This window comes from Cebus imitator, unplaced genomic scaffold (assembly GCF_001604975.1).
Source record: "Cebus imitator isolate Cc_AM_T3 unplaced genomic scaffold, Cebus_imitator-1.0 Scaffold52, whole genome shotgun sequence".
NCBI lineage: Eukaryota > Metazoa > Chordata > Mammalia > Primates > Cebidae > Cebus > Cebus imitator.
The window spans coordinates 6,229,984-6,240,385 of record NW_016107367.1 but is presented as its reverse complement, the minus strand read 5'-3'; the positions used below and the strand labels follow the sequence as shown (position 1 = coordinate 6,240,385).

General features: G+C 44.9%; 1 long non-coding RNA gene across 1 annotated transcript; it reads left to right on the top strand.

Moving 5' to 3' along the window:
* The first annotated feature begins 3,780 nt into the window (after positions 1-3,780).
* Positions 3,781-9,212, top strand: LOC119471158. The gene is made up of 2 exons (XR_005200195.1): positions 3,781-3,923; positions 7,845-9,212. It is a non-coding gene; the product is annotated as an uncharacterized LOC119471158 (long non-coding RNA).
* The last annotated feature ends 1,190 nt before the right edge of the window (positions 9,213-10,402 follow it).

The following is a 10,402-nucleotide window of genomic DNA, read 5'->3' as shown; positions in this document are numbered from 1 at the left end:
CAAATTTCACAAACAATGAAAGGAGGCCCTGCGAAGTCAAACAGCCTTCCAAAGTCAGAAGACAGAAGTTTACAGAAGTGGGATTTGAACCCCCATCTTCTTGCTCCAGAGCCAAGTTTCTGTCGACAACTCTCCTCTGTTAGATCACCAAGGGTCACCACCAGGTAATTTTAAGACAGGCAGATAAGGAGTGTCACTATCCTTCCACTCATTCCATTGATTCTGTTCCTAAAATCTTAAGACAGCCATTCCAACTAAAATCCCCCAGGCTGCTCTTAGGTCTACAGCTGCTCTCTTGAACTGGGGGATTGCCAGTTTAGATTTCAGCATCATTTTCTGAGTTCTCTGCATAGGCCCTTGTGAGTTCTAAAATTCCCTCCTCCACCACGAAGGCGGCTAAGGGTCTCTGCGGGGTGCAGAGGGTCAAAGACGTAGCCTTTACAAGCAAGCAAACCCTGGCCCTGGCTCCCCACCCAGGCTGCTCCTTGCTGACCCTGGGGAGGAAAATGACCCACCCGACTGAGAACAGAGCTCTCTGCAGTACTAGACACGCTGCTGCCGCAGCTCTTGCAGCAGTGTGAGTGAGATGGAATAAATTTTAGAAAACTTAATGGAAAAGGAGAAAACACCCACATTAAGAAAAGAAAGCCGAGTGCCCTAGCGTGCCTCCGGACGTGGGCTGTGGTGGTGATAGTCATCTTTATTAACTTTCCATCCTGGACTGATCTCCAGTGACGGTACAATTATCATAGCCAGGCAATCGATACTTCATTAATGGTAAGGCTCCAGAGGAGGAGGAGAGCAAACCAGGGTCTTTCTGAAATGCATTCCCCTCTTTTTAGATCTCTTACTTGTATAGAGAGAAACAGCACACACTTGCCTCTGACACACAAACACAGACTTCCAGAGTTGAGGGAATCTCATTCCTGAATGCGATTGTCAGCTCTGCAAGCCATATGCCCTTGTCTTTCCCTGATGAAGGTCCCCCATGAACGGAGACATTTAGAACTTTCCCATTTCTCTCTGATGTCAGAGATGTTTTAACCAGCTGGGGGCAGAATTACATTCTGGAAATTATAGGGGATGAGAGGAAAAAAAAAAGGAATATTACAAATACAGTAGTCTTTCGGATTCTGATCTTCACTATTAATGCATTATAAAACAACTTAAAAAATCCTATCAGGAGAAGTGATGTTTGAAGCCACGATATATTTTAAAAGTGTCAGGACATGGGCAAGTTTACATCTGACAAGCAATTTAAATATTTCAATATATTTTATATCTTTAAAAAAAATTGCCAGGATCAAAACCTAGATGAAACTCTTTCATTTGGTACCTGGGCAGGAAAACATTGAGTTACAAATCTTTTTGACAATGTGGATTCTGGGTGTTACATAACCATTTTTAATCTTCTGAAATTTTTCATTGCCTGGGAAAGCAAATCAGGGACTGGTATTGTGTGCTTTTAAATTCATTTGTCTTAACACCCTTTCACTTTCTTGTTCTGCTCTCATGGTCTGATTACTTCTCTACATAAATATAAGCCTGAATTCATTCTGGGTATAAGCCTTATCTCTTTCCTCAGTGGTGATATGGGATGCAGAGGCCCCCTCTCTTTTTATCCTCCTGTGCTTTAAAGTGAATTTAGTAGTGAATGGTGTCTGCTGTTTCAGAAAAGCCCGTTTATTTCACCCTATAATCAGAACAGCACAGACAACGGAGTCCAGCACTTCCTCATTCCAGGTTCAGACACAGGGATGATTTACTGAGCATCTACTATGAACTGGACACCCTGTTAGGCATGGCCCTGCCAGGAGGCGCAAGGCACACACCGCTGTCCCTTACAGCTCGCCTGTGTTAGCTGGCTTAAGCCTGTTTGTTGCCTGCGTGCACAAGGACAATTAACTTGATCCCACTGCACTCAGCAAGGGAGTGGGGAGTCAGACTCCAGGTTGTCTGAATTCAGCTCTTCCTTGCTGAAGACTTGGTCAAGGGGCAATGAGGGGGAGTAGGGAGGAAAAGTCACATCAGGCCATGGTAATGATGAGATCTGCGGTCCCTGGATCGGGGGAGGTGAGTGAGTCATATGTTCTGAATTCTCCTTGGGCTCATCACCAGGTTGGTGGCAGTGGTGGCAGGGCTGCCGGACGTGCTAGATGGGCTCCTGGGTCATTCTAGATTGCCGTGGAAAACCTTCCCCTACTGATATTTTATCTCTTCCAAAATTCCTTTTGCACATTATTTCCCTGTCTTTTCTTCTTGGCTCTGTCAACCAAACAGTCTCAAAAGCAACAGGAGGTCCCCTGGCCCAGCTTTCCAGTGCCGTGAAGGAGAAAGAAAGCCCCCAGAAGGACTTGAGCTCCATGGAAGTGCAACTCCACAAAAAGCTCCCCTGGAGTGTCTTGGCCAGAAAACGTCCAAAACTAGCTCTGGCTGAGCTGGAGACGGAGAGACGCCCCATGGACAGAAAGCCATGCCTTCTAGTTGCAGAGACGCACCCTGGGGAGCAGAAATGTTCCATCTGGAGACAGCTCAGAAGGTAGGGTGGCCGAGTTTAGCAAAGAAAGATAGAGGACGCCTAGTTAATTTAGAATTTCAGATCGTTGACAAATAATGGGATATTTGGGACATACTAAAAACATTATTTGTGTGTACCTGAAATTCAAATGTAACTGGGCCTCCTGAATGTGACCTGGTAGCCCTATCAGAAGGGCATGTCTGCTTCACCTGCCGTGTCCTAACTGGTCTCTGTTCTGGTGCAAAGAAGCTAACTCAACCCTTCTATTTATTTATTTATTTATTTATTTATTTATTTAAATTTTTGAGACAGAGTCTTGCCCTGTTGCCAGGCTGGAGTGCAGTGGCACCATCTCAGCTCACCACAACCTCCACCTCCCAGGTTCGAGCAATCCTCCTGCCTCAGCCTCCTGAGTAGCTGGGACTACAGGGATGCACCACCACACCCGGCTAATTTTTGTGTTTTTAGTAGAGACGGAGTTTCACCATGTTGCCCAGGATGCTCTCTTGACCTTGTGATCTGCCTGCCTCAGCCTCCCAAAGTGCTGCGGTTACAGGCATGAGCCACCATGCCTGGTTATATTTATTGATTTAATTTTCTTTTTAATGGTGGAAGAATCTATTTTAATTGGAAGGTGTGGCTTGATGGGGAGCTTTCCTTACCTCTTCCAACTCTCTCAGCACTGTAGCCCCCAGGCCACCCCAGAAAAATATGTAAGAGTACACTGTGTGTTGATTCAGGGCTTCAGCTTTAAAACCAGGCCCCCAAGCCTCTCTTCCAAGCAGATAGGCACCCCAAGCCCCTCCCATGTAGGAATTCTGGAGACTTACTGGCTTTCATCAAATGTGCTTTAGTCTCACTCAGACCAGTTAATCCCATTTGAATACAAGGCCACTGTGGTGACTGTGGCCACTTATAGCAGACACCGCTGGTGGCAGAATCATCTTTATGAAAGGCCATGCTGATGACGTCATCCATCTGCTTGCAAACCCTCGCCAGGAGATGATGTTGCTGTCATGAGGAATGACTCACCTGGCAACCTCTCATTGTTCTTTAGGTCTCAGCTGAGATGTCCTTTCCTCTAGGAAGGCTTTCTTCATCCTAACCACCTCAACCCACCTCTCCGCAGAAAGCCCAGGGTCAGCAGCCCTCCTGTGCACCCTCAGGGCACCTTAGAACGTCCCATCAAAGCTTCCGTCACCCTGTGTTATAATCTCACAATTGGCCTGTCTGAAATCTTTTCCTAGACTTTCAGTTCCTCCAGAGCAGGGGACCCCTCTTGTCCTTCACTGTGTCCCGGCACCTAGCAGAGGCTGATTCAGAGCAGATGACTGACCACCAACCAGCGAATGGGCCAATGGAAGAATCAATGAATGAATGTATTCAAGAGAGTTTCAGTGACTCAGTAAGACATTTTTGACATAATATTCCACAAAAGTTTTCAGACTCTACATTGTACATACAGAATGGCTTGTATGCAATAATATATACATACTTTAAAAATTACTGAGTAAAGGGAAGGATCTTATTGCAGAAGCAAGAAAAAGCAACACTGGTCCCACACTTACGAGGCCAGAGCCATAAAGTTGAATGCATGTAGCAGCTGGGGCCTTTTACGAGATTTCTGAGGCAGTCAAGTTCAACTGCTAAAGATTACAGGGTTAACTCACGGATGAGTTTCTAGAAATGGTGCCCCCATTCTTTTTCCTCTGAGGCTTTCTTTATTTAGGGTAGATGCCAAGTACACAAAATAAAACGGGCCATAGGAGTGTAAGTTTCTTCTTCCTCCTATGTCTGGTCCCCCAAGAACAGTCATGTGCTAAGTGTGTGGTAGAGGTTACCGCACAGCTGGGGTCTGCAGAACACCATGAGGCATGCCTGTAACCTTCAGGATTGCAGCTTCCCCTTTGTCACCTCTTCCAAGTGTCGAGAGCACAGAGGCCTCAGAGACATGGAATCTGAATGCCACACAGAGCCCGTTGCTGACTGCAGGAACGCCCAGTAGGTCAGCATCCCCTGCTGTCAGTCTGCAAAGGGTCAGGCTGTGTCCCAAATAGGAGCTGCAGGGTAGACTGGAAGAGCCCTGGGCAATGGCACTGGGGGCTTTTGTTTTGTGTGGCTTCAGTTCCTCAGGGGCTACGTGACCTTGAAGGTCTCTCATCTTCATTAAAAAAAGAAAAAAAATAATAAAACACAAGGAAGTTAAACCAGAGGACACCTCTGAGACATTGAAGAATAATCATAACAAGGATAAGGAGGGAGCATCATTTATTGAGCACCTACTGTGTGCCAGGAGTTTCATGCACGTTGTCCCGTTGCATCCTCACAATTGCACTGTGGGTCTCTTTTTCCCCATTTTTGCTGAAACTTGCGGCTCCCCTGTCCAGAAATACACCGATGCTTTCACAACAGTAAAGCTAAGGTGGAACTTTGCTGTACTGGCGAAGAGCCTTGTTTGGTCACGAGCAAGGGAACTCAGTTGTGTTCCTCTGATTGCACTTCAGGTCACTTAGTCCCTAAATGTACGACCGAAAAAACACTAACTGGTAACTGATCAAATTATCCTGTTAGGACGATGGATGGTTATAACAGCAGCAGGGAAAATAACCCCAGTGTTGAACAATGTAATTATATGTGGGTTACAGTCAATATTAAGTCACCTCGTAATCATGTAAAATTTATATTTTGGTACTTGAACTATTTTTCTCTAAGGATTTAGTTGCTGGGTGTTTATGTCTAATACAGGAAGGAAAATACCCCACAAAGATGGTGATGAGGTTTCAAGAGAAGGGCAGGGCTTGAGAGATTCCCAAGCCCTCTGTGGTCAACACCTTTGTCCCTTTTAAACACCAAAGATTTATTTACTTATTGTTGGCACAAATAATCCTGTCTTTGGCTTGAAGATACATACATGGAGTCAGAACTTTCTGCTGGACAAGACAGAGGTGGACAACTTAAGGTTGGAGTCTGTTTTTTTTTTTTTTTTCTGTAAGTGCAGGAAAGGCAGCATAGAAAGGTTAAAAGGCTCACACAAGGTCCCAGAAAGGGCTGGCGATCAGACTTAGGGCTGCAGTCCAGCCTTCTGGATCCGTCCTAAAGAGATTTTCCTGTAAGAAAACCTTGTGTCTGCCGAAGCCCACTGCTACAGCTGGACATTAGAATGGGCCTGCTTTCATCCTAGCCGGATCCCCAGAGTGTTCTAAGCCCTTACACACCTTGGTGACTTTCTACTCACTTCTGCCTGGCACGAGTTATTGCATTTCTCAAGCCTCGGTTCACGTTTTGCCTCTCTGAAATTTATTCTTCCTCCTGTGTCTAGTTCCCTGACTTTAGGGTCTAGAAGACAATCTGACATTTAAGAGTCATTAGTAGCTGTTAGCAGAGGGATAAAAAAATGAATGAATGTACGCAGGATAAACACGAGGATCCCAGGAAATTCCCATATGTGGACACATCCCTTTCCTCCCACACACTGCTTTAAATGTCATGTCTCTTAACTTTAATTTAAGGTTCCTACGAGCCATATGATACTATTTCTATGTTTCCTGTGAAACACCGAACTTGAGATATTTCATTCAGAGTTTAGAACTAGGAAAGTCTGTCTCCCCTGGGGAGCTGTCATGGTTTATTGCTTTCGGACAATCCAAGTTATTTAACATTGAGTTTCCCTCATTGCTTTGGCCACTTGGAAGCTCATAGCCTGGTTCTAAACTCAGTCACAGCAACTGTGCTGACCCTTGTGTGTTTTCTTATTTCTAGTCCCATTTTATTAATGATATTTTACGTTGGCTCTTTAAGTCGCCTCAAATTCTTTTTTTTAAAGATTGAAAGATGCAGAGTATAAATACATCTGATGAGTACATTTTAAAAATAACATCACAGAGGAATAACACTCTGTGCTATTTCAGGATTCATGATCTAGGTTACGGATTATCTGAGCTTCCGGAGTCTCCTGATTATCACTAATGAGGAGACTGAGTCTTTCTATCTGAAACCATTTTGCTGCCCTCTCTGCCCCTGCTTGGCGAAGGTTTGCTAAACAGACTTGCCAGATAACTGCAGCTTTCCAGAGCTCTTTCTTTAGTGCTGAGAGCTACACAAGAGGTGGATGGCAAAGGAAAGGAATTGAGGTAAAAATGCAAGCACCGATTGCCACCATTTCCTACTGAGTTTGGTAGAATAATTGGTTACTTACCATTTTATACGAGGCATTTCTCAGTATAACCGCAAATTAGGTCTTTTTTTTTTTTTTTTTTTTTTTTTTTTTTTTGAGACGGAGGTTCGCCCTTGTTGCCCAGGCTGGAGTGCAATGGCGCGATCTCGGCTCACTGCAACCTCCGCCTCCTGGGTTCAGGCAATTCTCCTGCCTCAGCCTCCTGAGTAGCTGGGATTACAGGCATGCGCCACCATGCCCAACTAATTTTTTGTATTTTTAGTAGAGACGGGGTTTCACCATGTTGACCAGGGTGGTCTCGATCTCTTGACCTCGTGATCCACCCGCCTCGGCCTCCCAAAGTGCTGGGATTACAGGCGTGAGCCACCGCGCCCGGCCAAATTAGGTCTTAAGCTTCTCCTCTTCCACCATTTCCCCTGCTCCTTCCATCCCCCACACATCAGTCATATAAAACTCCTCTGTTCTTCAAACGTGAAATGCCTTTTTCTCCACTTCTCATCCAGGCCAACTGCTGCTCATCCTTTACAACTCCAGTGAAATGACTTCTCTTTCTGAGAAGCCATTCTTGATCTCTCCACACCCAAATATGTTAATTTACTCTTTATTATTCTTTTTCAGTATACCGTGGAATCAATAGTTGCATATACTTCACTGGTGCAACGAGCCCATTGTACTGTGGTGAGTGACACATTTTACTTGGAGGAGTAGTTTCAAGTCCAAGCTTCCCAGGCTTGAAGCTTGGTACTGCCACTTAGTAGTCACATGATTTTGGGTAGAGTGCTGAATATCGGCCCCTTAGTTTCTGCATCTGCAAAATGCGATAACAAAAGTAACCCCTGCGTAAAAGGATGGCAAAGTAAACACATTTAGTGTTTAGTACATTACGTGGCATGTAACAAGCTCTGCGCAAATGTTAGCTCTGTTTTTAATCACTTGTCTTTCCCTTGACTCATTAGGATGGGGTCTCCATTATGTTTACGCCAGATTCTCCTGTCTTTTCCTAAGGACACTTAGTAAACTTTTAGCCAATGATTGTGGAATGAATAATTGAATGAGAGAGTTGGATTATGTGAAGAGTGATTCTCTCTCCCAGGGAATTTTGTTTATTTTAGGACTAAGTCCTTATGCTTTCCTTTCAGTAACAAAATATAGCATCCATCCCACCCCCAGACCCTGGAGGAGAGGCCTTTTTGAAGATGAAGGAGCTGCTCAAGCCTCTGCACAGATGCCTTCCGTCCTTCTGAGTCCTCTCTTCCCACCTGAGGGCAAGGTGGTGGGGTGTACCTCACTACCCAGATCCAACTTGATGTACTGCTGACAAAATAATTATCCCTCAGCCTAGCAAATGCTGAGATCTCTGGGAAAACAGAGCTTCAATTACTGGGAAAAGCAGTGGACTCCCATTAGGCTTGTTGGGAGGAAGAGGGACACAGAATTGGCATGGGGTTTGAGCAGCAAGAGAGACTGGCAGATTTTCAACACCGCTTCCCCACCAGGCCTCCTCCCCAGACAGAGTTTGGCTGGACTGGGGACCCTGAGGCCACAGGCCTCAGGAGCCAGCCACACCTGCACAGTGTTTACTGAGCTGGGTGTCAGACTCACCCCGGATGAGGCCCTGGTCAGAGGTGAGGAGGAAAGCCGGACAGCTCAGAGATGACTACCAGCAACCATGGGAAGTACACACCCCAGTCAGCGTGCACCGTGGGGATGAATGCTGGGAACACCGAGCAGACAGGCTTGTTCCTGTGCTAGGGTGTAGGGAAGACTTCCTGGAGGAGGTGATGTATGTCCTGCTCCCAGGAGTGAATAGGACATGGCCTAGTCAGGTCAACCTACACGTTTTGAGCACCTGGATAAACCAATTTAAGAAAACCTTTCCACATGTTTCTGAAATTTCCTGTGGGTGGCCTCCTCCTTGTGATTCTACCGAGGCAGGCAGGCTTCTGGCCTTGCCTAGGTTGGGAATGGGTGAAAACTCTGAGGAAAGGAAAAGCCATTGCTAACTGATACTTGGCACAAGCTCATCTGTGTCTTTTATTTTTTATAATCTACTATTTATATTAATTATAACATCAGGGTCACTCCATGATGTGCACCCCCTAATGCTGTTCCCCATTCAATGACCACAATCAAAACAGCACTAATTCCTCTTAAGTATCTTGAAAAACATTAAAAAAAAAGCACTTTCCCTTCACATGATGCCCTCTACCACTCCTTGCAATAAGATCCTTAACATAGAACTGCCTTGGGTTGAAGAGGTTTTTTCTTTTAAATTCAGGATTATAAATTGTGACTTAAAATTATTGCGATAAGAGGCCCCATAACCATTGTTAAAATGATGGTGTTTGAAGAGATGTCCACACTATGTGTATTTCACAGCTGGAATAGATCTCTTTGGGGAGCATGCCTCCTCCCTGGTGTTTGGCAAAGTACAATTGAATTAGTGAAAGTGTAATAAAGTGTGGGGAAATGTCGAGATGTAAGAATCGAAAATAAAATAAAGATAATTTAATCATTAAAGTTGGCACTGGTTTTTAGGACATTCATTGCTATGGAGATGTTAGAGTAGATTCCAGCTTGCATTTTAATGGTGAACTTAAATAAATCTGAGTCCTGGAGAGAAACTGCTAGTGTATGGAATCTGAGCTAATCAGTGAAATAGCTCTGACTTGGAGTTAAAGCCAGGTAGTCGCTTGCAGAGAAGAAGCTGAATAATCCAAGCCCTGTCTGGTTTTTGAATTTATTTTCAAGTTTTTTGATTTTTGGAGTCAAGCCCAAACTCTTTAACCAGGCATATGGGGCCTGCCATATTCAGGAACCCACTTTCTTTCCAAATTCCTGTGGCCTGGACCAACTCTGCCCTTGGCTTCATATGACCTGGCCCACGTCTCCTTCAGGGCCCTTCTCCATAGCCCCTGTCTTTTGGTAACCCCTGTGCTCTCCTTGAACTACTACAGGGAGTGGTTCCATGCACTGAGGAGGAGTGTGGAATCTGGAGTCAGGCTGTCTTGGTTCAAACCCCAGTTCTGATGTTTCTGAGACTCAGTTTCTTTGTCTGTAAAATGGGGTTAATAATAAAACCTGACTTTAGGGTAAGTACTTATGTAAGGTGCCCGTGCTCACCCGGTGCCTAGCAGCCACTCAGTGCTCACTATAGATTTCACTGGCACTCATTCCATCCTGCCTCATAGGAAGATAACCACTGATGTACATGGCTTCTCTTCCCACTGGAGTTCAGCTGCCTCATTGAAGGAAAAAATGACTTATCTAAGTTTACAAATAGTAGATGTTCAATAAGTGTGCTTAATGAATAAATATATGTCTCATAGCAGCGTATCTGTAGCTGAGGAAAGTAGAAGGTTCTCTCTATATGATAACATAGAAGGCGAATTATTCTATTTCTGTCACACTTCTCTAATAGGGAGGGCATTTAGTGTCCTTGGGTGCTTGGCACTGAGCTAAGTGCTTTTCAAAGAATCCTATGAGATAAGCACTCTTATTAACACCCCATATACTGGTTCATTCATGAGAGTAATGCTAGAAAAGACCGCAAAAAGATATTTTCAAGTCACCTAACAGTTTCATGTGGGTATCTGTGCCCAGGAACAGCTTCCTCCACACCGTGATTCAGGGACTCAGGCTTCTCCCACCGCGTGACTCCATCAGAAAGGTGAGAGTGGGCAGGCGAGACCAACCGTGTTTTGTGAAAG